Source organism: Vitis riparia, chromosome 3 (genome assembly GCF_004353265.1).
Source record: "Vitis riparia cultivar Riparia Gloire de Montpellier isolate 1030 chromosome 3, EGFV_Vit.rip_1.0, whole genome shotgun sequence".
NCBI classification, from domain to species: domain Eukaryota; kingdom Viridiplantae; phylum Streptophyta; class Magnoliopsida; order Vitales; family Vitaceae; genus Vitis; species Vitis riparia.
This window is the reverse complement of record NC_048433.1, coordinates 9,681,375-9,707,745: the sequence shown is the minus strand read 5'-3', so window position 1 is coordinate 9,707,745 and position 26,371 is coordinate 9,681,375. Positions and strand designations below refer to the sequence as shown.

Sequence of the window (26,371 nt, the reverse complement as noted above, 5' to 3'; positions counted from 1 at the left end):
AAATTTCTACCCTAAGGCTGACATGGCATAAAATTTTCAACTCGCCTAATTGACCAACATAATAAACCGAATTTCACCAATCCAAAACTAACACGTGTTCTTTAAGCACTTTTCTTTTTGACTTTTCAACCATCACTCAAAATAAGACTTTTCAAAATAGAAATGCTAACGTGGCATAAAATACCTGGTCATTACATGTGTACTGTGGATTTTAAGTGGCAGGTTGTCACTTTCCAATCGTGGTTCCCTCTCCACAGCTCAGTATTTTTTCTCTTTCCTTACGTGCTAAAAATTTCCTTTCCAATACCATGTGTTCCCTTCCCATGAGCGTTCTCTGCACTACTTCCCGTTGACTCCACCAACATGGAAAGATCACTCACCAACCTAAACATGACCCTCCCTTCCGTCTATATACATGCTGAATTTTCTTCTTCAAAGGTCCGTGTATTCCCTTGAGAGTTAATAGCAGCTTGGGGGTCCTCATGCAAAATAAAAAATAAAAAAAAAAAGAAAGAAAGAAAATAAAATTAGGAAATTGAAGATAAATAAAATAAAAGAGGATGAAAAGAACAAGATTATTCGATTAAAAATTAGTTAGGCAATCTCATGCATATCCAAAGTCGAAACAACTCAAGTGATTAAAAGTCAACATTGTTTTCACTAAATTTTGAAAAAGTGATTAAATAAGTAAATTAGAAAATATGAACAAATAGATAAAAGGTATAATACATAAATAAATATTAGACATATTCAATAAAAAAAAAATTAAACTAATGCAACATATAATAAAAATCAAAGTGTCAACTCAAACCACCAAAAATCAAAAAATTATTTTCATGCAATCACAAAATAAAATATAAATTATAATAATAACGAAATAAGATAAAATAAATCAAAACTTACTTAATCCTAAAATCAATCAATAAAATAAACAAATACAGAAAAAAAAAAAAAAAAAAAAAAAAAAAAAAAACAAATTTAAGTGAAACTAAACCTAGAAAAGTGTCTAAGTGGGTCAGATGTGCCTAGATGTGCCTAGGGTGCCTAAGTGGGCCTAAGTCTAAATTAGGGCTTCCAAGAGTCACAATGGGGTTAGATAAATCCCTCAACCAAAGTCCCCAAGGTGGCTTAAGAAAAGTAGGCTACACGAGTAGTAATGGGCCACCAAAGAATTGTCGTAAAGTACCGAACAAATACCTAATAGGACATGTGCTAGGAGGACAAAATGGAGGGTCTACAATACTACAGATGATATGTGAGAAGGAGCCATGTTGAGTCAATAAAATCATGAATCACACATCAAACAAAAATTGCCTAGGGATTAGGGAGAATTGGAATCCATTGTATGAAAGTTAAAGAGATTACTGCTATAATCTAGACTATAGGAGTAGGCATTAATCCTAGAGGATATAGGTTAGTCTTGGTTAGTTTGTATTTCAACAAGTAAACCAAGGCCATTGAGTTATCTCACAGGTCAGCGAAAGGGTTACTATGACTTGCTGTCAAGAGCACAAACATGTACACAATCCTATAACTTGTTCTAACCTATACTAATTTAAGATGATTCAATACTCCCACCAAAATAGACAGCATGACTTCTAACATTTATGGAAATTCCAGGTTAAGCTATTTTACTTTAGCATGACCTAGATTTGATGTGAACTTAAATGAGTGCTTATTAAGATGCAAAAATATTCAATGCTACCTTAACCAAAATATAGTATAGATTTGATATCTAGTGAATAGTAGGCTAGGCTTCCATAGCAATAACATTAAACTTGCATTACATGAACCTTTAAGGGATGTCCTCAACCTGAAGCTTAAAAAGGCAATGGATGGTAGTAGAGTCAATTTCCAACGTAATGGCAATAAAAGTAGACAACACTATTCCTTAATAAGATGTAAAGTACTTAATTTGTGGACATATTCTTTGGGTTTTGTCTGCTTTGGAATATCAACATCTATAATTTGGAAGGGCAAGATAAAAGGTTAACACAATGCTCACAAAATGGGTGAAAATAATTCATAACAAGTAAGATATAAACTAAGAAATAACATAAATGACATACTAGAGTACCAATTGCTTGCATGTCTACTAACTCCACATGAGGAAGGAACCTCTTTACAATTTCTAGTTCATTTTTCATGATATTAATAAAATAGGTATCCTTTTGACAAATATCACTAAACTGACTACAATCTCATCAAATAACACATGAAGTTAGTATGTTGTTGTTGAAGCAGCAAATGCATGCATGCATGTATTCAACAATTGGGCCATGAAGACAAAAATAAAATATTTGCAACTATTTAAGTCACTAATCAGATCCTAAAAACTGTAAATAGGCAACTTGGTCAATTGAAGATATCCAAATAAATAAAACACATCAAAATAAAGCATTAGTTTCTTTTCACTAACCCATATGTAAGATTTATAAATTTTTATACCGCTACAAAGACGAATATTAGTACATAATTGTCGCAATGCATAGTGTTCAATAAATTTCTTTTTCTGGTGAACAATGTACATAATTAAAAAACAAATAAAGTGAAAAAGTCAATACGTAATATCAAGAAATGCATACATTGAAATTGTAAGTATTTATAATATATGAATAACAAATAACTATTCATATATAATATCATCTATACTTGTAAAACGAAATATATCATCCATGTAACATCTATAAATGTCAACGTAAACATATCACTCATATATGTGTTTGCCTAATAGTGGCCAATCAAGTCAAAAGACATTCATAAATACAAAACATGTATTACATTCTCGAAATGTCCAAAAACAACCAAACTATCCTAACTAAATAACTAGTCGAAGATGTAGGAAAAGGTCAACCCTAGGTTGGGTCATGAGATGGGAATTAGACTCTAAAGAACGCCATCATCTCATCATGCTAGTCTCGTATAACTTGCATACCCGCTTGGAAATCCTTCTTGAATCTATCACTTGACCCTTCCAAAGATGTCAACCATCCATCATTCGCTAATGCCATCTCTTCCAAATGTGTAGCAATGGACCTGATCTCAGCATTAAGGTTGTCTGACACTTTTGCCTCGTTCCTAACTCATTCGGAAGGATGATCCACAACGCCTATAACTCATGCCCCATTGTTTGGGGGGTATTATTATGGCAGTTTTCGAAGACCTCTCGTCTGAAGACACAACCACATCTGAAGATGGCACAAAAGACTTCCTTCTTGACGAACCATCTTTCTTACAAACAAATTGCATTTGACACAGTGACACCCAATTATATGTATCAAAGGATTTCAACTTCTTACCATCAGTCTCATGCCATAAATTAACATTGAAGAATGTCATAATCTTTGTGATAAGCATTCCATATAGGAGGATTGACTTTTCACTCAATGAACAAGCTTTCATATGCCGAAATATGATATACCCCATATTAATCTTCCTATGTCAGAATGTTGTCAACCAAAAAGGCCTCCAAGAAAGAAACATCATCTCGATGTCCTCCTATGGGGATAAAAATATGAGAAATCATGTGTTGTAAGACCCAACTCAACACAACCAATGAATGAGATGTTAGTCTACTAGCCTTCTCATAACCACACAACATATGGACAACTTCTTCTAGTTTGAAACCCTCAACCTTAGGCCACTTCTTTGATTTATATAAATAGAACCCTTCATTCGGAATATTTAAAATCTTACAAAGTTCAACCACATCAAACATAATTTCTATACCATTAACGTTTGTAGTAATGGGTTCCTCCTCTTCAAACTTCATATTGTAGTAAAAGTATTTGACAACCCTAGGATAAACAAGTTCTTTCACAGAGACAATAGATAGCCATCCCATTATAAACAAAAAAAAAAAGACTATAAAATCATAAATAACCTAGCTTTGAGAAATCAATGTTCCTACTCGAGTTGACAATCCTATGGGCGAAATGAAGATTAAATCTTGGTGTTAGCTTTGGGGTTGTGAACATACCTCTATCAAAGTTGACCTTCCTATGGACCTCAACATTTTCCTCCACCATCAATCTTCTCCCTTTACTGGATATGCTCCATATTTCCATTGGAGCTCGTTTCGATGCCATGGGAAGTGATTTCAACAATAGGGATTTCTGTTCAACTATGGGGTGTCGAAAAGTTGAAGGGAAGAGAAGAGAGAATGGTAAGGGTTTTAGGTGGGTCGCCCAAATCGGTCAACCATGGTTTTTGGTATGAATTGCATATGGTTTCTAACTTTATTTTTATAATAATGGATGTCATATCCTAATGTTTAAAATTGCATTTTAATATAATGGATGTGAAGGTGAATTATTTTGTTTTTATAATAATCAAATTAATTTAATTAATTAAGGTAAATTACATTGTTTTTATAATAATTAGGATATAGTATGACAACTTAATTAAATTAATTAAAGTAAATTATTTTGTTTTCATAATGATTAGGGTATAGTAAGACAACTTAATTAAGTTAATTAAGGTTAACTAATTAAATTTTATAATCATTAAGATATAGTAGGACAACTTAATTAAATTAAAAAGTGGACAATTGAGTAAATTTTATAATCATTAGGATATAGTATGACAACTTAAATAAATTAATTAACGTAAATTATTTTGCTTTTATAATAATTAGGATATAGTAGGACAACTTCATAAAAGTAATTAAGGTTATTCATCAAATTTTATAATCATTATGATATAGTATGACAACTTAATAAAATTAATTAAGGTTAATTCATCACATTTTATAATCATTAGGATATAGTAGCACTGCTTAATTAAATTAAGGTGAATCGATCAAATTTTATAATAGTTATGATCATGGATGAAAATTTCGGAAAAAAATCGCCAAAATTTTGTGTTTCGACGATGGGCGATACAAAAAACAGGAAATATCAGAGGGGAGAAATGTCGGAAAAAATTGGTGAAAATCATCAAAATATCGGCTAGGACCGATTAATCAACAATTTTTTTAAGAAAATCGCCTAAGACCCCAAAATATTGTCGATATTTCTGTAATTTATTGACGATATTTTTCAGAAATTGGTGAAAAAATCTACCAAAAAACTCTGTAGGGGCGAGACTGGGCTGCTAACTAGTCAAACAAAAAGAGATATTTTGGGGTTGGTGTGGGTCTCGAACCGGAAACCAGTGCACATAGCCTGCTCACCAATCACCAATGGCTACCTTGACTTTTAGTATTTGATGTGCACTAGAAGAATATACACTAAGATAGTGATAAAAACAAAATATTTTAATAAACAAATTAATTCTAATTATTTTATTTTTAAATTTAATTTAATTGACCATTAAAATATAAAAATTATAGTGATAATTTTCTTAACTTTTTTTATATCATTTATATATTAATTAAATATAAAAAATATAAATATGAAAAAAAAATTTATACATATATTGTCATTTATTTTATATCATTTAATACAATTGAATTAAATGGATCATAATTTTAATATTAATGATATTTTAAAATTAGACATATTATAATTAAATATCACAATATTATTGTGCAATAATATTTAATGTAATTTAATAATAAATGTACACTTATAAAATTCATATTTTTTATTGACGGATACGATATTATTATCAAATATGATAAATTATATCATTAATATATATATATATCAAATTCTTGAACAAAACAAATGTAAAATGTCTATCATACTTCTAATTACATTTTTATGAGATTTTTTTTTATATTTCCATGAGTTTTGATCAATTTTAAGTTTATCGATATTTTTTTTCCAAAATATCCGCCAATATATCTCTGATATATCCGTAAAATTGAAGTACCAATATATTCGTAATTACCGATATTTTCATCAATGGTTACGATATAATATATCGGCATAACTAAATTAATTAAGTTGAATTCATTGAATTTTATAATCATTACGATATGATATCATTGCTTAATGAAATTAATTAAGCTCAATTCTATTGAGAAATTTAAATACTATAAATTATATCTATAGGCCCACATTAGGATATTGTTAACGTCAATTCATTGATTTCCATATAATAATTGGAAGTATTTTCGTATTTGAATTCAATTAATTAGCCATAATGTAAATTTAAGTTAAATTACAATAATATCAATTAATTACTTTCTATTATTTTGCATATACTTTATATTTTTTAAAGTTTTACACACATCCATTTAAAATGAGTGCAATGGTTGGCATTAGGCTAAATTTTGCTCCGTGTTATTATCGTTCTATTTAATGTCCTATAAGAAAATTAACCAAAAATGGTAAAATTTAACCACCAATTGTACAAGTTTTTTTCTACATGTGGCAATCTATTAAAACCTCTCATTACTTCACCAACCAACCTCTTGTATATATTAGTAGTTATTTGGAAATCAATTTTTTTTAAGGGTGCTAGAAAGTGAAAGAGGAGTTCTCATTGTGGGGGCTTTTGATGCAAAAAAAAAAAAAAAAACCATATTTCTTGAGCTAAAGGTACCTCAAACTTGCAATTTCCATTGTCAATGTATCATCCTTAACAATGATTTTTTAAACAAAACCATAATAGTTTTTCAATCTAAATACCTCCCCCCTCCCTTTAAAGCGATGGGAAAAATGTGTCCCAAACCTAAATGTAATTGAAAAAATATCTTTTAAAAAAAATAAATGTAGGTTATGCATGTCTATAAGACAATATTAGTATTTTTCATCAGTTAACATTTTTTATTTCAATGTAATGGTGGGAGCACACTTGCCACCAGTGTTTATCGATTGAGGTTTTTACTCAATCTATTGACTAATTTTATAGTTGGTTGCCACTGCCACTAACGATATTTCTAAAAGCTACTCCAATTGAGCAACCAGTATACATTGTCTCTAAAATGGATGACTTATACATTATAGGTTGATCAGAATTATGCGATCAACTTATACGAAAGTTAGCCGATCCTTACTTAAGTTGTCATTCCTACCATTTTAAACATGTTTTCTGAAATGTAGGTGCCATAATTAGAGATGAAGAAAACAATCAAGCAAGAATTTGAAGTAAAGATTGAAGGTGGGTCTTTGACAATGCATATATTTGTAGAAGGTGTTGAAGGGTTAAAGAGTTACTACTATGATGCAAACACTTTGAAAGAGAAGATGTTGAAGGGTATTTCCACTGAAGAAGTGTACAAATTGGAATTCAATTGCATAGATGAGACAAAAACATTTTACAACTTGTTTATCAAAGTTACCTGATTTAGTATTTAGAAAGATGATTTGAAACAGGGCAAAAATTGAGATATAGCATCTCAAAAGTGGGTGTGTTCTAAAGAAGGACATTGATTGACAAATTGTTTTGAAAATGAGAATCAACAATGTGAGCCACGATCATTGACTAGAGTTGACTGTGAAATGGCATTTCGTATTGGGTTGAATCTGAAAGTTGGAAAATGGATTATTAAGGAGTTCAAAGGAGAGTATAATCATCATTTGGTCGATGTTATCAACACAATTCCTTTGGCCTCATTGAGCAGTAAGTAATTCAAATAAAGCATAAATTAATGTTATACATAAAGTTGGTGTTAAAACAACCTAAATTATGGACTATATGGTCCAATAATTAGGAGGACATCAACATGTTGGCTTCACACAAAAAGATATATACAATCATGTTGATGTAATGCGTAGAGTTGAAATTAAAGATGGTGATGCAGAAACATCTTTGGCTTACTTGTGCGGAAAGACAGAAGCAGATCTTTCATTTTTATTTTTTTTATAAATTCAACGTCGATGAAGAAAGTCGACTAGCGAACTTGCTTTGGGTTGATTCAATTGCTTGATTGGATTATGCGTGTTTGAAGATGGGTTGGCATTTGATACAACATGTAAGAAAAATGCCTATAAAAAGCCACTAGTTGTGTTGGTTAGTGTTAATCATCACCACTAAACTATCATATTTGGTTGTGCTCTATCGATGGGTGAAAGTCTTGTTACATATGAATGAGTGTTGGAAACGTGTCTTATTATAATGATGAACAAGAAATCCATAACCCTTAACCCATCCCTCTTCTCTTTTCTTCAACATCCCGACACCCATACCTAGAACACAAACCCTATAGCTAAAATCTCAATCCATGGCACCCAAACGAGCTCTAGAGGCAACAACGACCAACAATGACAAAGGGAAGAGATTGATGATGGAGGAAAATGTTGAGGTCTAGAAAAAGGCCACATTTGATAAAGGTGTGTTCACTACTCCACAACTGATATAGAGATTTAATTTTCATTTTGCCAATAGGAGTGTCATCCCGAGTAGGAACATAGATTTCTCATAGTTAGGTTATTTCCGATTTTTCACAGCTAGCTATTGTGTCTATGAAAGAACTTGTTTTTCCTAGGGTTGTGAAATGTTTTTACTGTAATATGAAATTTGAAGAAGAAGAACCCATTACTACAAACATTAATGGTGTAGAAATTAAGTTTGATGTTGGTGACCTTTGTAAGATTTTAGATATTCTGAACGAAGGGTTGTGTTTATATGAATCAAAGAAGTGGCAGAAGGTTAATGGTTTCAAACCTACAAAAGTTGTTCAAAGGTTGTGTGGTTATAACAAAGCCAGTATGACTAATATACCAACATCTCAAACATTAACTTTGCTGAGTATTACCCTATAACACATGATTTCTTACATGTTTATTCCCAAAGGTGGACATCAAGACAATGTTTCATTCTTTGAGGCATTTTTGGTTGGCAACATTCCAACAGAGAGGAAGATTAACATGAGATATATCATTTTTCAGCATATGAAAGTTTGTTCATTGAGTGAAGATTCTGTCCTCCCATATGAGATGTTTATTACAAAGATTGTTAAATTTTTCAATGTCAATTTGAGTCGAAAGAGTGACAGTAAAAAGCTAAAGTCCTTTGATACATACAATTTGGCCTTAATGCATTGTATGTAATTTGTGCATAAGAAAGATGGTTTGTGGGGAAGAAAGTCTTCTGTGGATCTTATAGAGGTGGATGTGCCTTTAGATGAGGTGTCTTCAAAGGAGGAGGATGTCAATTGGTATATAAAGGGAGGAAGTACCAAAAATGAAATTGCCACTAGATCATAGAGGGGTAACGAGAAAGGAGCAAAAGTTGTTGTGGATCATCCCTCTCATACAACTAGGAAAAAGGTTGAGTCTTCAGATAACCTAAATGTCCAAATCAGCTCAATTGGTACGCTCTTGAAGGATATGGTAGTGGCAAATAATGGATGATTGAAATCTTTAGAACGACGAATTGATAGGTTCGAGGAGGAATTTAAATCGGGTATGGAGATTCTAAGAGGCTAGAATAAAGAGATGATGACATTTCTCAAAGCCTAATTCCCACCTCATGACCTAGCCCAATATTAACCCCTTCCTACATCTTGGACTAATTATATAGTTACCAAAGTTTGGTTTTTTTTTTTCCTTTTTTTGGACAATTTGGGAATGTAATTGATATTATGTATTTATGACTTTATCTTAGTTATTTGGTCACTGATGATAAGTCATTGACATATATAGGTGATATATTTGCCTTGATATATATTGATGATATATTTACTTTTACAACATCATTAGACTGATGTATAGTAGTAGTACTCCAAAATAAAATATCTAAGTTTAATTTAAGAGTATTTGTGTAACTACTTAAATGGATAAAAAGATTTATTAAGGTGTTAATTAAATTTATTTATTGTTTTTTTTAAATATTAGAAATAAAATTCAACACAAAATGCAAGAACTTTTAGACATTTATTTAAAGGGTAGTGAGTTTTAAAATTGAAAAGAAAAAATTACTTCCTCAAGTTTTAAAATTTTTAAAAATGATTTTTAACAACATATGTTAAATCCATGCTTTAGGTAAGAATTTCTATATTTTATAATTTTTTAAATATTAAAAGTAAAAAGTACATCTACAAGAGTGCTGAGTAATTTAATTCTTTAAAAAGAAACTAAGAATGCTTAATTAAAAGAACCTAAGAAGTTATTGGTTCTTGACTATATATATATATATATATATATATATATATATAAAGTATAAAAGTTTTATTAATGGCTAAAAGTTATTTAACTCTTAAAGAATTTAGTGTAAAAAGTTATAAATATAATTTAGGGTTAATGTGACTCATCTTTTGCTAGGATTTGACTAAATATATGTAATCTTTATTGATTTGAAATTTTATCAAATATTGCTTTTTATAGTAAGTGATTTGAGTGAAAGGAGAGGGAAGTGAAAATAACCAAAAAAAAAAAAAGAGGTAATTGATGAAATTTCAAATAATAAGATATATTTCTCGTTGTTGTTAGATGAATGGTTTTCCTTGTATGTTAAGATTTAAAAGATTTATGATGTAAAAAAGTCAACCATAATGATATAGTATCATATTAAATTTTGAATTTGGAGGCTTTAATATATGATTTAATAGGATTTAAAGTGAAAAGTCAACCATATTGATATAAGATCATATTAAATTTTGAATTTGGAGGCCTTAATATATGATAAATATGATTTAAATAAATAAAATAAAGGTAAAAAATGATTAGGATATAAAATAATGAGATTATGGTATAAAAGAAAAAAAATTTAAAATATAAAATCAAAAATCAAAATATAAAATATAGAGGGTACAAAATAATGGAACCACAACAAGGTTTAAAAAATGAGGATGCATTGTTGATATATCCTCAAATTTTTGGTTATGGGGATCCTGATAATTGTCCTATGGTTCCAACATGGGTCTTTCAAGTACAAAACCAACATTTGCACCATTGGGCCAACATGTCTTTACTTAATAAGTAGACCTACATTTTATATATATTTTGAAAACTAAAATACTAAAATAAAATTTTAATAAAGACATTAATTTAGTTATTTACTTTTAAATTTCATTTAATTTATTATTGAAAACACAAAAATCATGAATTAAATACAAATATAATAACTATATATATATATATATATATATATAGACTTCTATTCTGAAGTCAATAAGCAAAGAAATGATTGGTTCTTTAGCACCGTCCCTAAGGTCATTAGAACCATTTACCAAGAAGAATTTTATGCCTACTTAAGACAAGAAAAGAAAAATATTAAGTTTTGGATTTGGTTTGAACTCTTCAAACAAGAGGAATATCCAGATTATCCTAGTAAGCGTGTTAATAACACTAAGAGCACTGAGTCCTTTGAATTTTCTAAGGAATTCCAAGAAAATCCCCAAATCAACCAAGCCTTTGTTGATAGGATTAATCAGAAGATTAAGGATAATCTTGTCGCCCCTTTGACTGTTCAACCTCATATGAGAATCAATATGGTTAAAGGCGATATTAGTTCAGAAGAAGAAGCTGATGAACTAATTAAGATGTTTGAGGAACCCCATAATCAAATTATTAACAATTTAGAAACCTTTAAGACTAGGAATTACTATCCTAGACCTACATTTCCTGACATGCAATTTGAGGAAAGAAATCAGTATACTCAAGCCTCATACACCAGTGGTACTATCTATGAATGGAACATAGACGGTATGACCGAGTATAACATACTCACTAAGCTTCAAGAAATGACCATGGTAAGTACAGCCTATAAGTTAAACAATAGATTGCCAGATCATGCTGTAGCTCAGACCATTGTTGCTGGGTTTACAGGTCAGCTTAAGGGTTGGTGGGATAATTATCTTACTTTCGATGATAAAAATAGTATCCTTAAAGCCTATAGGATTAATGAGAATAGTGAAGTTGTTAAGGACGAAGATGGCCAAGATATAGAGGATGCAGTGGCTACTCTAATCTACTCTATATCCAAGCATTTCATTGGAGATCCTGCAAAAATTAAGGATAAAACTGCAGATCTCTTGACCAACCTTAAGTGTCCTAAGCTTCATGATTTTAGGTGGTATAAGGAAGTCTTCCTAACCAAAGTCATGCTTAGGTCAGATTGTAACCAGTCTTTTTGGAAAGAAAAATTCGTCTCAGGATTACCCAAGCTTTTCTCTGAGAGAATTAGGATCAAGATAAGGGAACAGTATAATGGTCAAATCCCTTATGATAAGCTAACCTATGGTGAGATTATAAGCATTGTCACAGCTGAAGGGATTAAGTTGTGCAATGACTTCAAGCTTAAGCAACAAATAAAGAATGAACAGAAAATCTACTATATATATATATATATATATATTATAAGATAGATAATTATCATTTTAGTATTAAAGTTATTTTTAAAATCAAGAAATATTAAATATATTTTCAAATATCACATGATAAAATATCATAAATTATATTATTCATATACCAATTTCTTCATATCTCAATTATAATATATGTATTTTTACCAATGTTTTCAGAACCGGACCGGTGATCGAACCGGAAAAGTTACCGGTTCACGGTTCACTGGTCGGACCGGCGGTCGAACCGCTATCGAACCGGTGACGTCATAAATATATAATTTATATATTCTTAAAATTAAAAATAATTATAAAAATTTTAAAATATATATGAATAAATTAAACATCAATAATATTATTTTATATCTTTGATATTATGAAATTAAATCATATTAATATTTTAAATTTTATTAAATGAAATATGTTTAATATTTAAATGTGAATATATAAAAAAAATGAAAATTTAAACTAATTTCATAATTTTTAAAAATATTATATTATTTTTATTTAATATTATAAAAAAATTTAAAATCTAATATATATTGTTTTGTTTGGCATATTAGTTAATAAAATGCATGTAGCCGAGTGGTGTCTTAGGTGGACTATAGTAAAAGATTGGTCCAAGGTTCAAATCCTCTTGGTGGAGTTTTGTTATGTTTTTTTTCATTGATATTTAGCAATCCCACATCGGAAAATGAGAAGAACAAGGAGTCAAATGACTCCTATAAAAGTCATCCTCAGCATTGGCTTGGCATGGTCTTGTGGGCTAAAAAAAAAGCCCACAGTAATTGGAGTGGGCATGTGGGCTGTGTCATAAGACAGGCCCAACATGGAATCCTTCCTTTCATGCTTACAATGAGAGGCTAATGTTTTTATTTTGTAATTTTTTTTAAAAAAATTAAAATTATTGGAATCAACCGGTTCCCTTGAATCTCCATTCGGTCCAAATGACCGGATCGGACCGGAATGGTGACCGGTCGACGGTTGGACCGGTCTTCTTATATTGCTTTTTATAAATTTTTAATATTTGATTAATTATTGTTCCATCGATATTTTTCGATATGATCCAATATATTCGTAAAATCAAAATACTTTAACACAACAACAAACTATAAAATCGAATGCTACAAAATAGTGAAACCATAACAAAACCAATAAAATCTAAATGCCCACATGGAAAAGGTTTGGAGCAATATCATAGTGGAACAAGTGTGATAATTCTCATCATGATATTTGGGATGTGATAAATATATTTTTCTTTGCTTATTCAATTAGGAGGAAATGATTTTTCAGATAAACTATATATACAGATGGTATTGTACTTTTTCCTGCTTTGCTTTCTTCAAATGACTTCTAATGTCTTTACTAATAAAATTATTACTTTAATTTAAAACCAAATTCATAAAAAAAAAAACCCCTAAAAATAACTTCAACAACTAACATTTCAGGCCAAATTCACAAAGGCTAACTAATATTATCCAGGGCAATTTTAAATCAAATTCACGTAAGTCCTAAAATCTAATAGAGGAACCACTTTTTGGTCAAAGACTTACAGGCTGTTGTCATTTCCAGACAGTAGTAAATGTACATGCCACTGACCCATGAGTCATCCCATCAACGTTTAAAGTCCCAATAAATTATTTGCTTGTTTGGAAGACTAACACTTTCCAATAAAGCTGTTTCAAATTCACTCCCGTCAACTGTGAAAAAGTCTGTATGTCCATTAATGTGACTCTTTACCCTTGCATCTCCTTCACTCTTCCCGTTGAACAAGAGGAGATTCAAAGAAACCTTTCATCTCTCTTTTTTGTTGGAAGTTGCAAGACTCTGGATTATGAGGTAACCTTCAGACGATGCATCTTCTTGTACACTTTTTTTTTTTCCTTTTTCACGTGTTTCCTCCACTCTTAGTAAAACCAAATGAATTTCTCAAGGAAAAAGAAATTGGCCCTATCTTCTTCCAGTTAGTCATGATGCAGTGAAAAAATTAAACGCCCAAAGAGAATCACTATCTGTGGATCCATTCTATTTTCTCCTCTTCTGATTTCCTTGTTGCCATCTTTTCAACCGTGTGGTAAATGAGACGGTGTGATGTGTGAGCAAGCGATGATTTCAAGGAAAAGTTCATCATATCTCAACTATTAACCTTCTGGTTTGCTTGTTTGTCCTAGTGTGTTTTCTTTTCTTTCTTTTTCTTTTTCTTTTTTCCTGATTTTTTTTATCATATACAAAAACTAATCTAGGTGATTTGTTTATTGTATGTAATACTAATCCATTATATTTTGTTTCCATGGGATGAAGGCTCTATAAGTTGAGTTGGACTCTTTTATGATTGGCTTTAATGTTTCATGATTAGATTTATTCTTTGAGTGTTGGCTGAGAGTGGGATCAAAACATTCCTCAAGCACTTTGGAAGCTCTTTTGAACACGAACTTCAGTAACATTAATGGCTCCTTCGTCTGGAGGTATGCTGTTGGCTTCAACATCTTTGGATGTTGTGATTTAATTTTTATGAATGATATACCTTCCTTTGGATTATATATGTCAGGAAATCAATAGTTTGATTTCTCATTGCAATGAGGTAGTTTTGAATAATGGACTCTCCTACTAATTTGTCAAGTATGGCTCTCGTGTTTTGAAGGGTGTAAAATAAATATACCTTATAATATATATATATTCTTTTTTAGAAAATAAAGAATTTATTTTTGCAAAATTCCAAGGTGCCAAAATCAATTATTGAATTTCAGAATTTGAAATTTGGACCATCGAATGTATATGAGGAGATTTAGTATATTGAATAAGGGTATAAATAAATGAGATAAGGTATAAGGGAATAAATAAATGAGACTCTTGAAGATGTGTATATGATATTACCTATTTTGTGGGATTCGATGCCTACTGAAAAATGTTTTGTTTGGCCTTCTAGAGGGATCCATTTTTTATTTTTTTTATATATAGCCATAATACCCAACTTCTTCCATATTTGTTTACTTTAATTTTCAACCCCTTTTGAATTCTTAAAGTTCATTATGGATTTCTTTTAGGACTATATAAAATGTGTTGTTTTATTTTATTTTTTTCTATTAGCTTGCTCTTATGTTTAAAAAGTATTAGTCCAAATGGCAATAATAATTATGAAATTAGAAATTATCCAAGTTGGTTATGCTTTAATTATTCACCTAAACAACTATCTTTATGATTTTACATTCACTTTAATATGAAAAATATTGTAGTGCTTCAGAAGTTAATATAACCATTTCAGGATGTTAAGGAGGAGATATTAGGAGCTGATTAATCATGAGATGGAAATAGAAATTTTCTATAAATATTTATATTTTGAATTCTAAGTTTTTTTACTTTGAATTTTAAACAACTATATTCATTTATAGCTGAAAATGATAAGCAATGACATTTTTTTATCTATTCGTGTTTTGTAGTATAGGTTATTTCTTATGGATGAAAATTGTCAATGGCATGAGCAAAGTCGGAAAAAGGGAGGGGTACTTGAAAGAGAGGTATGCTTATATTTGCTTCCCACTTCTATTTGTTATACTTTTATGTATCATCAACTATGTGGTAGTGATGTATTTGTATTTTATGCTTGATGTATGCATATGATTGGTGTAATTCAATTGGTGGTGTAGATATGATTGTGGCATGTTCGCAATCAAGTACATGCAACATTGGAATGGGGCCACACTAGCACATTCAATTGCGGAGGTAAGCACAACCAATACTTTAGTGTTTGGTTTTTTTGAAGTTTTTTCAAACCAGCCCATGATTTTGGTGTGTCTTGTACAGGACAAGATGCATTTATATTGATTGAGGCTGGTCGTTACCTTGGTCACGAATGTGGCAAACAATGATAGAGAGGTCATGAAGGCATGTCGAATGTGACATATGAGGGTTGTGCCACTTTTGTTAGTTGCAATTTATGAACTACTAAATATAAAAGATAATGTCAAAGAGAAAGGAAAGACAACATGTCTGTATATAATCATGGTTTGCTTTATTTGTTTGTTAATAGTGTTTGCCACTATGCACCAATTTATGCTAACGCGATAATGCACACTGGGACAATAGTGGAAACATTTGTCAGGATAATATGGTGGGATTTTTTGAACTTCTAACCATCCCTTTGTCTTTTATTCCATGATGCTCCATTAATTTTATTGTTCATGCTTATTGTCTTTTGTCTTACAAGAAAGGTTGAGCATAGCCACAAATTGGCCTATGTTAAGTGCATCAGCAAGGCTAAGTGTGATTAATAAAGGCCACTTGGAACAGGGAAGGTCATTGATGTCACCTTACTTGCCTGAGAGTGGGGCTGGTGGTGGCAGCAATCCATAATCAGAAGGTGGAACCCTCTATGCTATTGTGATGCTCAAATCAGTTTTAGGTTGCACTATTATGATCTACTATATTTTGTTTGTTTTAGATAAAACTACTTCTTAGCTTCATGTCACCTTCTTTTCCCTTCTTTTTATTCTCACGATTATTATTATTATTCTTCTTAATTGCAGGCGACAATTAGAAAACATAATTGTTGACAACCATGAAGACACCATGACAAAAATAGGAGCAATGTTACACTTCAGAATCGTGGCTGCTAGAGAAAAGGATGTGATCATACGACATTCTCATCATCACTCAGACTTTATAATATAACTGTTCATATTTTGCTTTTTGTTTGTAAATTTAGGCATGCCCAATACCAGAGCTCTCTAAAAACTTTATAGATACATCATAATTGGTTTTTTTTGGTTTACCATTTTTACTTTGGGCACCCATTGCATACTTCCGATATATTTGGGTTGTGCCCCCACTTCTGTTAGGTGGTTTTAGATTAATTTATCAACAACTTAAAAAAATACAGTGGTATATGAAATTTGGTTGAGCTAAAGAGGTTACTCCATGACCTCTTTGCAGGTGTGTAGTTCTATGAGAGCCATGCAATATGAGAAACTATTGCCTAGGTTGAAGAACTTGCTTTCTATTCAGCATACTATTTGGCCAAGGTAATTATTGCTATATGAGAGGTGAAGCTGGAATTTTTAAGTTTGTTTTAGAAGCCATCTTTGTCATCTATGTTTACGAATTTTGTTCGGTACGATAGATTTTTCTTTCAACTTCATTCATACTGGACCTATGTTTCTTCCAATGCATTACATGCAGGCTTATTCTTTATTTTGCTTGCTGGAAGGAGGTTAACACCCATTCTAATAATAGTTGATTATGCTTTTACATAATTCATTGCAGTACGATGTGTTTGATATTGGCTTTATAACCACGGATGACTTCACAAATGTAGACATATCGGAAGCAACTTACCCAGCTGTTGCAAAGAGGTTATATAATGATTGGATTAATGGTCCTGCAATTCCCATAGTTACTGGTTTGTTGGAAAGGTTCCTGCTATGAAGTTTAATGGTTTCAATTCCCAGTAACTGGATTTTATGCGCACGAGTTGTAGGAATATGATTTATATTCTTGTAATTCCAGGGTTGGAAATCTGGTGCAGTTACTACCTTGGGTAGGGGTGGGAGTGATTTGATAGCCACATCCATTGGGGAGCCTTAGGCTTGCAAGAGATTCAGGTACGATCAACCCCTTAGCGCATGGAAACTGAAAGTCCTGTGGCCATTGGCAGTCCTTTTTGTATCTGTACCATGTTTTGTCTGAATTGATTCACAATGTTCTCTAGTTATAATTGATAAGGATGAGGCCGACTTTAGTTGTAAATACTTAATATATTTTAATTGCAACCTATGGAGCAAGGGTGCTTCCTACATTCACCATATTGACTTGTGATCCAAGTATTTATTCACGTGCATTGCCTATACTATATTGTAATTATATTACAACTTTAAGGTTTTTTTTTTTTATGAGGAGTACGATTGATTATTTATCTAATATTTCAGATTCAGAAGTGCACTGTTGCTGTGGGGATAACTAGGTTTCGTTCCCAATATACATGGAAAATTACCTTTCTACTTGAATTAGTGTGTAAATTTGAGCCTTTTCTTTTATTGTATTGATAGTTTAATCATACGTGTTAAATCCCGTAGTTCTCCTGGATTTTCAAATTGATTAATGGCTCAGTCTGTATCTTATTCTGACTTTTCAGTTGAGGATTTTGATGTTGGTTTAAGATGTTTCATCAAGCTTCTAATGTGAATGTACCTCTGGTCGTTCACCTGTTGCTAGGCAATTTAATGATCTAGTAATGCATCCGCTTGAACTGTGTAGGACCTATTATGTTATGAGATTGTGTGGGAAGTTAGCATTAGGTACCATGCCTATTGAATGTTTTATCAGTGAAGGATATTGTGATCTTCTTAATTTGTTGGTTCTTGCTGTAGTTTTGATAAACATAATTGTTGGACCCTGAATTTTGGAGCCAAACATTTGACTTGTTCAATGTGAACAGTATATGTGAAGCAGAGAGAACTCTGATGCTGAAGTCAGTAATAATTCAAGGTGATAGGAAAGTTTTGATGGAATAAGGAGTATATATTTTGATGGAAAGTTTTGATGGAATAAGGACTTATATTATAAGTCAATATATAAATATCCAGTATCTACTAGCGACATTACATGCATGGATAGTAGAGTGAGGCAAACAGCACAAATTAACACACGCACATGAAAGTTCAGACTTTCCTAACCTGGCAAAATTGAAGTTTAGTACAGAGTTTTAAGGTGTGGATAATAAGATTATGAGCTTAATTTATAGAAATGTTGGTGTATCTATTAAGTACTGGCTCCTATATGTCATGAACCTATCAAGCATATGATCATATCTTCCCCCATCAAGCATATGACCATATGGAAGCATGGTCACATTCATCATATCATGTCTATATCCTATCCTCATCAAGCATGAATATTTTCATGCTTATGTCCCTCTTTGGTTTCTGGTTGATTGCTAATGCAAAATGAGCCAGATTGTGATGCTACACCAATTTAGCACCAGCTTGAATATGAGTCTACACCAGTTTAGATCCAGCCTGCTGGTGAATCTCTACTTGCTTATGCCACATATGAACAACCCTGCCTTGGGGACATTACAGAACTATTCTGCATGCTGTCATGTAGGATAATGGTACAAACCTGGTATGCACTTATCAGTGGAGAGCATAGCATTTAATTTCATCTTTGAGGATTGAGAGATTTCGAAGTATCAGTCATGATGGTACCGATCTTGTCTTGAAATTCATGCTCTGTAAATGGGAAAACTTGCACTTCAAAATTTTGGCAGGCAGAAAAGGCAGATCGTGAGGCTCACAGCCAAGGTGGAACACCCCAAGAGCATAGTGCTTCCTGTAGGCCTGAAATGGCCCCGTCCTATTCCAGTACCCGAGAGTGGCTGTGTCCTTATAGCCACAATGAAGCTTGATGGGGTATGCTCCTTTGAAAGAACTGTTCTCCTTCTCAGATCTGGAACCGGACACCCACAGGAGGGGCCATTTGCAGTTGTCATTAACCGGGCTCTTCACAAAAAGATCAGACACATGAAGCCCATTAATCTGGAGCTGGCAACCACTTATGCTGAATGTTCCTTGCATTTTGGTGGTCCTCTAGAGGCAAGCATGTTTTTACTTAAAACAGGGGTTTTGACTTGCGATCCAAGTATTTATCCACGTGCATTGCATGTGCAATATTGTAATTATATTACGAGGTTATTTTCTCTTTTGATGAGGTGTACGATTGATTATTTAGCTGATATTTAAGATTCAGAAGTGGACTGTTGATGTGGTGATAACTAGGTTTGTTGCCAGTCATTAAAGACGCTTAGGATACTCAACACAGTCTTGATTTATGTATGTACTAAAAATGCTGAAAGTCTAATTTAATTTTAGTAAGACAGTGCATATTGATACACATGAAATATTTGCACATGCAAATATGTGAAGCTTGTGTTATTGGCAATCATATAACTTCAAATTTTTTTTATAATTACAGAACAGATAAATTCTAATTGTTTGATACTCAGAGGCACAACTATCTGTCTACAGAATGTGTATTCAAGAAATGCATTATTAGTACTATCCCATATGAAAGAGCTTGAAGAGGCATATAAATGTGACACCATCCTGAGAGATTCATAATCAAGTTCAATCCTTTCCTATTCTCTGTAATTGCTTCAGCAATAAATCACAGGTGTTAGTTGTCTTCATTTACTAGGATGATTTTGAACCACTGAGAGAAGTACTTTCTTTTCTCTAACTTGCTGAATCCTGTTTGAGTCCTATATAAAACCAGGATCCCAACTGCTTGTCTGATATGCCTTAGTTCATCCCAAGTTGAGCCAGCATTCTGAATATAGAGCAGATATTAGGCCACATTCTAAAGACAGCAACGTGTAAAGGTTACAGAGGAGTAATTAATCTCACCTCTTCGGTTGCTTCATGGCACCAGTTTTCTAACTCAGCCAATCCTGTCTTAACAAACTCCCCATTGCTGAATGAGCAACATTCATGCCTCAAAAGGAGACTGCAAAAATGAATTTAAAAATGCCATTTATGCATATTACGTAATCAAAACAATTGGGATCATAAGAAAAAAGCCATGTTTGAGTGCACTTACCTGTTGAATAAGTGAACACCTTGCGGACTAGGAATGGTGGAACCTGTACAGTCACAATAACCAACAGAATGAGGTACTGCTGTAAGAAGAAAAACAATCAGTTTTTGACATTATATTTCGGACGGTGACACTCACATGGTTTGCTTTCATTATCTTCAAGTAATAATTCAGGCTTTTCACAATGCTTTGCCAATGGGCAATCAACGCTTGTTGTGCAACAGCATTAGCTTGAGAACGTCCCTTCACTAAACTTGCCCGGGATGGTCTAGGTGCATGTATAATGAAACGATACTTGAATGGAGATCAAGAATATATTGGGCAACTTAAAAGTTACATTGAAAAAGAGAATGAGCTGCTTTAGATTGAAGTAGTAAATGAGTTACTAAGATGGTGTGTGCCAATTGGTCAATTTGCCCAATAGAAACATTCTTTCTAGGTGCAAAGGAATTGATTGATCCCTAAATTCTAACAACATATTATGTTAGGGCATATAGATGTAAAAAATATAGGAAATATTTATTTACCATCTATATGCCCTAACATAATCTGTTATACCTTTCCCTTTTCTCCCCTTATAAGTAAAAAATCAAACAATATTGTTGAAGAAAAAGTACAAAAAAAGTCTTATAAACCCATTGTGAAAAGATAGTCAATGGATATGTTTGTATTTAAAAGAATTGAATTGCAACCAAAGTTGATTGGTTGCGAAAATGGGTCATTCCAATTGATTTGTTCAAACTCCTCTTAGGTGAAAGCAACATGGAATGCATAAGTGGGGAGGTTAGTAGATTAGAAAAACATGTTGAGTTTCAAACTCATGAACTCGTAACAGCGAAGGCTCTAATAACATTTTAAGCCATCGAATTACCCCAAATAAGCTTGATGTGCATTATTGTTCCATCATTACCTAACATCTTAAACTTTTGAATCAACTTTGTAGTTTAACTTTGTATAAAGGGGCAAGTTGTCAGGAAGTCAAACTCAAACCTCACTATATTGTTTATTTCCCCAATTTATTGAAGTTATCTGTAATTCCAAAAGAAAGTAAAGGCATGCATTTTTTCTTACTCTTATAATTTATGTTTGATATGAATAAAGGTTGATCACTTGGGGTTTGTTTGGATATATTTATTGGTGATTTTTTGTGTTTAAAATCATAAATAAAAGCATTATAAAAGATGCAAGAACTCTTTAAGGTTGATATTTAAAAATTGTTGAAAAAACTAAGGTATCATAAAACTTTTAATAGTTTCAAATTTAAAATATTAAAAAATGATTTTTGAAGACATAAGCTAAAATTAAATTTTTTTTATTAACATTTTTTTAAGTATAATTTTTTTTCATGTATTATTTATTAATTTTTAGAAAGATAGCATGAGAAATGTATTTATATCAATTTACATTATGTGTTTTAAGGAATGTACATTGTGAGGCATTAAGAGTGGTATGTTACTTGGTGATTACTACTCAAAACATGTTATTTTGTGGCTTGTAATTAGCACTTTTAAACACCTTTGAGTAGTAATTATTACCTTTTAACTCAATTGGCATGTTAAGGACCCTTGTAATTGTTTCTAATCAAATTGTGTTAAGTTTTGGTGTTTTTGATAGCTTTTTGCTCACCAAAGCAATTTAAGAATGAGGGAGAGCTGTATTTAGTTCATGGCAAAGCTTTTGGAAGCTCAAATTCATGAAGAAACCAAGCTTTGGAGCCTCATAGTCCTTTGCCTTAGCCGTTCAAAGTATGCAAGGAAAAATCAATGGAGAGAGGAAAACAGAGTGAAGAAAACAGAGGACAGCAACTATAGTCTTCCTTCGCACTTTTTGAGCACTTACTGAAGTCCATTTTCTACATGCTATATACCATTTCAAAGCTCAGGAAGTCAAGAATTCAACGCTTCAAACCGTGTATGATTTGGAGCTGAAATGAGGAAGATATGGCCTTCGGAAGACAACTGCATCAAGCTGAGGGACAATTTCGCACCTTGCGAAATTGGAACTTCAACGTGCGAAACTGGGATATTTGTGCCGACTCTTTTTCTTCAGATATTTTTGTGTCTAAATTTCCATCTTCTCCTTGTATTCAGCCACTCATGTAATTCCTTAGCTAGGAAGTATCCAAGGAAGGGTAAATTATCTTCCTATATAAACTCTCTTGTAAACACTAAAAGGGGACTCTCGGGGAGCTTTCTCCAGGAGACCAACTTATGTATATTTTACACTTAGTGAAATATGGAGATCTCTTTTGCTTTCTTTTTCTCTCTACTATTTTCGTTTTCTTGGAAGCCAAACAACCTCTGAGGATGTTTTCCCAGAGGACGAGAGGCTAAACCTTTAGTTTCTTGGAGTAAGGGAAGCTAGGTGAAAAGTCCAGATGCAAAGGTGGAAAACTCTCGTGCATTAAATACAGGTAGTTGGAGTTCATAAATGGCTTTTAAATCTAAAGTTTTGCTTTAAATCCCTTTGAATCACTTTGAATGGCCAATACATGGTAAACTTCAGGTCTTTGTGGATGCTTATTGCTAGATCCATATCAGTCCATTAGTTATCATGTACGAGCCATTAGAAAGTGGCTCAAGGTGAAGACTCACAGTGTCTAAAGCCATTAATGGAACTTGACTACCATTTCTATTGACTTTTTATGGATTAAATCTTCATTGTTAAACTTATACCGGTTCGGGAAACACCCATCCTTTATGTTGTTGTCCCCAATGCGAGAAGAAGAATCCGGAATTTCCACTTTGCATTCTGAACTTGATCCTAGCAACCCTTAGCTCCGGGAGACTTTCTTTCTTCCATTTTTATCTAGTTCTATATTAGTTTAGTTTCAAACACCACTTTCAAAACAAATGTTATTTTCTTTTAAACTTTAAGTTTATGACAAAGGAAATCATCAGACTCAATTTCTAATCTATAGTCTATCACTGGTAGAGTGAAAACCCATCCCTGAGTTCGACCCTAGAGCTGCTATACTATAGTAGCTTTGCTACGCCAGTATAAGGTCATAGGATTTATAAATATTTTTGATTAAAATACTCAATTGGGCGAGAATCAAATGGCGCCGTTGCCGGGGATGGTGCCACTTTGCAGTGATATGATCTTATGAGAACACTTGTGATTTCCATCACAAGTTTGGTGAATTCCTTTTTCACTAACTTCATTTCCTCTCTTTTAATTGTAGAATTTCCTTTGTTAAGTTTACTTTCATTTTTCTAACCTTAACTTTCTTCTAGCTTTCTTTTGTTTTTGTTGTCTTTGTTTTGTTTTCAGGGAAGTTGCAACTTGTGCATGCCCTATTGGATTCGGGACCAAGAGGGAAGACTAGTAAGGATAGAGAATCCTCAAGACACAGAGTTGGATATCTGTGTAAACATCATGGACCCTCCAACCGAGGATCAGAATTCTCAACACGGTCAAGGGGGTAATCCAAATGCATATCTATCCATGAGGGATAGAATGCACCCACCAAGGATGAGTGCACCCTCATGCATCGTGCCTCCTCTTGAGCAGCTGATTATAAGGCCCCATATTGTGCCCCTCCTACCAAATTTCCATGGAATGGAGAGTGAGAACCCATATGCCCACATCGGGGAGTTTGAGGAGGTATGCAATACTTTTAGAGAGGGAGGAACTTCAATAGACTTGATGAGACTCAAGCTATTCCCTTTTACTTTGAAGGACAAGGCAAAAATATGGCTTAACTCTTTAAGGCCAAGGAGCATAAGAAATTGGGTTGATCTGCAGGCCGAATTTTTGAAGAAATTTTTTCCCACCCATAGGACCAATGGGTTGAAGAGACAAATCTCAAACTTTTATGCCAAGGAAAACGAGAAGTTCCATGAATGTTGGGAAAGGTATATGGAGGCCATCAATGCTTGTCCTCATCATGGCTTTGATACATGGCTCTTGGTGAGCTATTTTTATGATGGGATGTCTTCCTCCATGAAGCAAATTCTTGAAACCATGTGTGGGGGAGATTTTATGAGTAAGAATCCGGAAGAAGCCATGGACTTTTTAAGTTATGTATCCGAGGTATCAAGAGGATGGGATGAGCCCAACTCAAGAGAAATGGGAAATATGAAAGCTCCTGTAAATCCAAAGGCTGGAATGTACATGTTAAGTGAAGACATGGACATGAAAGCTAAGGTTACAACAATGGCAAGGAGGTTGGAAGAACTTGAGTTGAAAAAAATGCATGAAGTCCAAGCCATCTCCGAGACACAAGCCCATGTTATGCCATGCACCATTTGCCAATCATGTGATCATGTGGTAGATGAGTGCCCAACCATCCCAGCTGTGAGGAAGATGTTAGGTGATCAAGCCAATGTTGTGGGGCAATTTAGGCTCAACAACAATGCACCTTATGGAAACACCTATAATTCAAGCTGGAGAAACCATCCAAATTTTTCTTGGAAACCGAGGCCACCTCCATACCAACCACAAGCCCAAACCCAAACACCTCAACAAACCTCTTCAGTGGAGCAAGTCATTGTGAACCTAAGTAAAGTCATGGGTGACTTTGTGGGGGAACAAAAGGCAATCAACTCCCAATTGCACCAAAAGATTGAGAATGTTGAGAGTTCTCAAATTAAGAGAATGGATGGGATGCAAAATGATCTATCTCAGAAGATAGACAATATTCAATACTCCATTTCTAGGCTTACCAACCTCAACACAGTGAATGAGAAAGGAAAGTTTCCCTCTCAACCAAGCCAAAATCAAAAGGGTGTTCATGAAGTTGAAACCCAAGATGGGGAGTCTTCAAATTTGAGGGAGGTCAAAGCTGTGATCACTTTGAGGAGTGGGAATGAGGTTGATCAACCCTTGCCTAAGGTGAGGCAAGAGGAAGAACTCATGTCAAAGAGAACCTTGGTTAAAGAGGGCAATAACCAAGAAGAGAAGAGTGGGAAGAAAAATGCATCTAAATCAAGCATTGAAAATGAGCCAAGGATAGTGATTAAAGAGGATATGATGAAGAAACATATGCCTCCACCTTTTCCTCAAGCTTTACATGGAAAGAAGGAAATCAAGAATTCATCAGAAATTCTTAAAGTTTGAGACAAGTGAAGGTGAATATACCCTTACTTGATATGATCAAGCAAGTCCCCACATATGCAAAATTTTTAAAGGACTTGTGCACGGTCAAGAGAGGGTTAAATGTGACAAAGAAGGCATTCCTCACTGAGCAAGTAAGTGCCATCATTCAGTGTAAGTCTCCAGTTAAGTACAAAGATCCGGGATGTGCCACCATTTCAGTCAACATTGGAGGGACACATGTGGAGAAGGCTTTACTAGACTTGGGAGCAAGTGTGAATTTGCTCCCATACTCTGTGTACAAGCAACTGGGACTTGGAGGATTGAAGCCCACAACCATCACTCTCTCTTTAGCTGATAGGTCAGTCAAAATCCCAAGGGGGGGGGGGGGGGTGATAGAGGATGTTCTAGTTCAAGTGGATAAATTCTACTATCCCGTGGATTTTGTTGTACTTGATACTGATCCCACTGTTAAGGAAGCAAATTATGTGCCAATCATCCTTGGGAGACTTTTCCTAGCTACCTCCAATGCCATCATTAACTGTAGGAATGGGGTGATGTAGCTCACATTTG

At 33.1% G+C, this 26,371-nt stretch overlaps 1 long non-coding RNA gene across 7 annotated transcripts; it reads left to right on the top strand.

Moving 5' to 3' along the window:
* The first annotated feature begins 13,882 nt into the window (after positions 1 to 13,882).
* On the top strand, positions 13,883 to 17,745 carry LOC117910632. 7 transcript variants are annotated; one of them, XR_004650723.1, is made up of 8 exons: positions 13,883 to 14,014; positions 14,532 to 14,640; positions 15,613 to 15,690; positions 15,820 to 15,895; positions 15,977 to 16,532; positions 16,699 to 17,193; positions 17,435 to 17,570; positions 17,678 to 17,740. It is a non-coding gene; the product is annotated as an uncharacterized LOC117910632 (long non-coding RNA). The 7 variants fall into 7 exon arrangements; XR_004650722.1 differs by having other exon boundaries at positions 13,884 to 14,014; positions 15,977 to 16,283; positions 16,380 to 16,532; positions 16,699 to 17,570; XR_004650724.1 differs by having other exon boundaries at positions 13,886 to 14,014; positions 16,699 to 16,798.
* Positions 17,746 to 26,371: the final 8,626 nt, after the last annotated feature.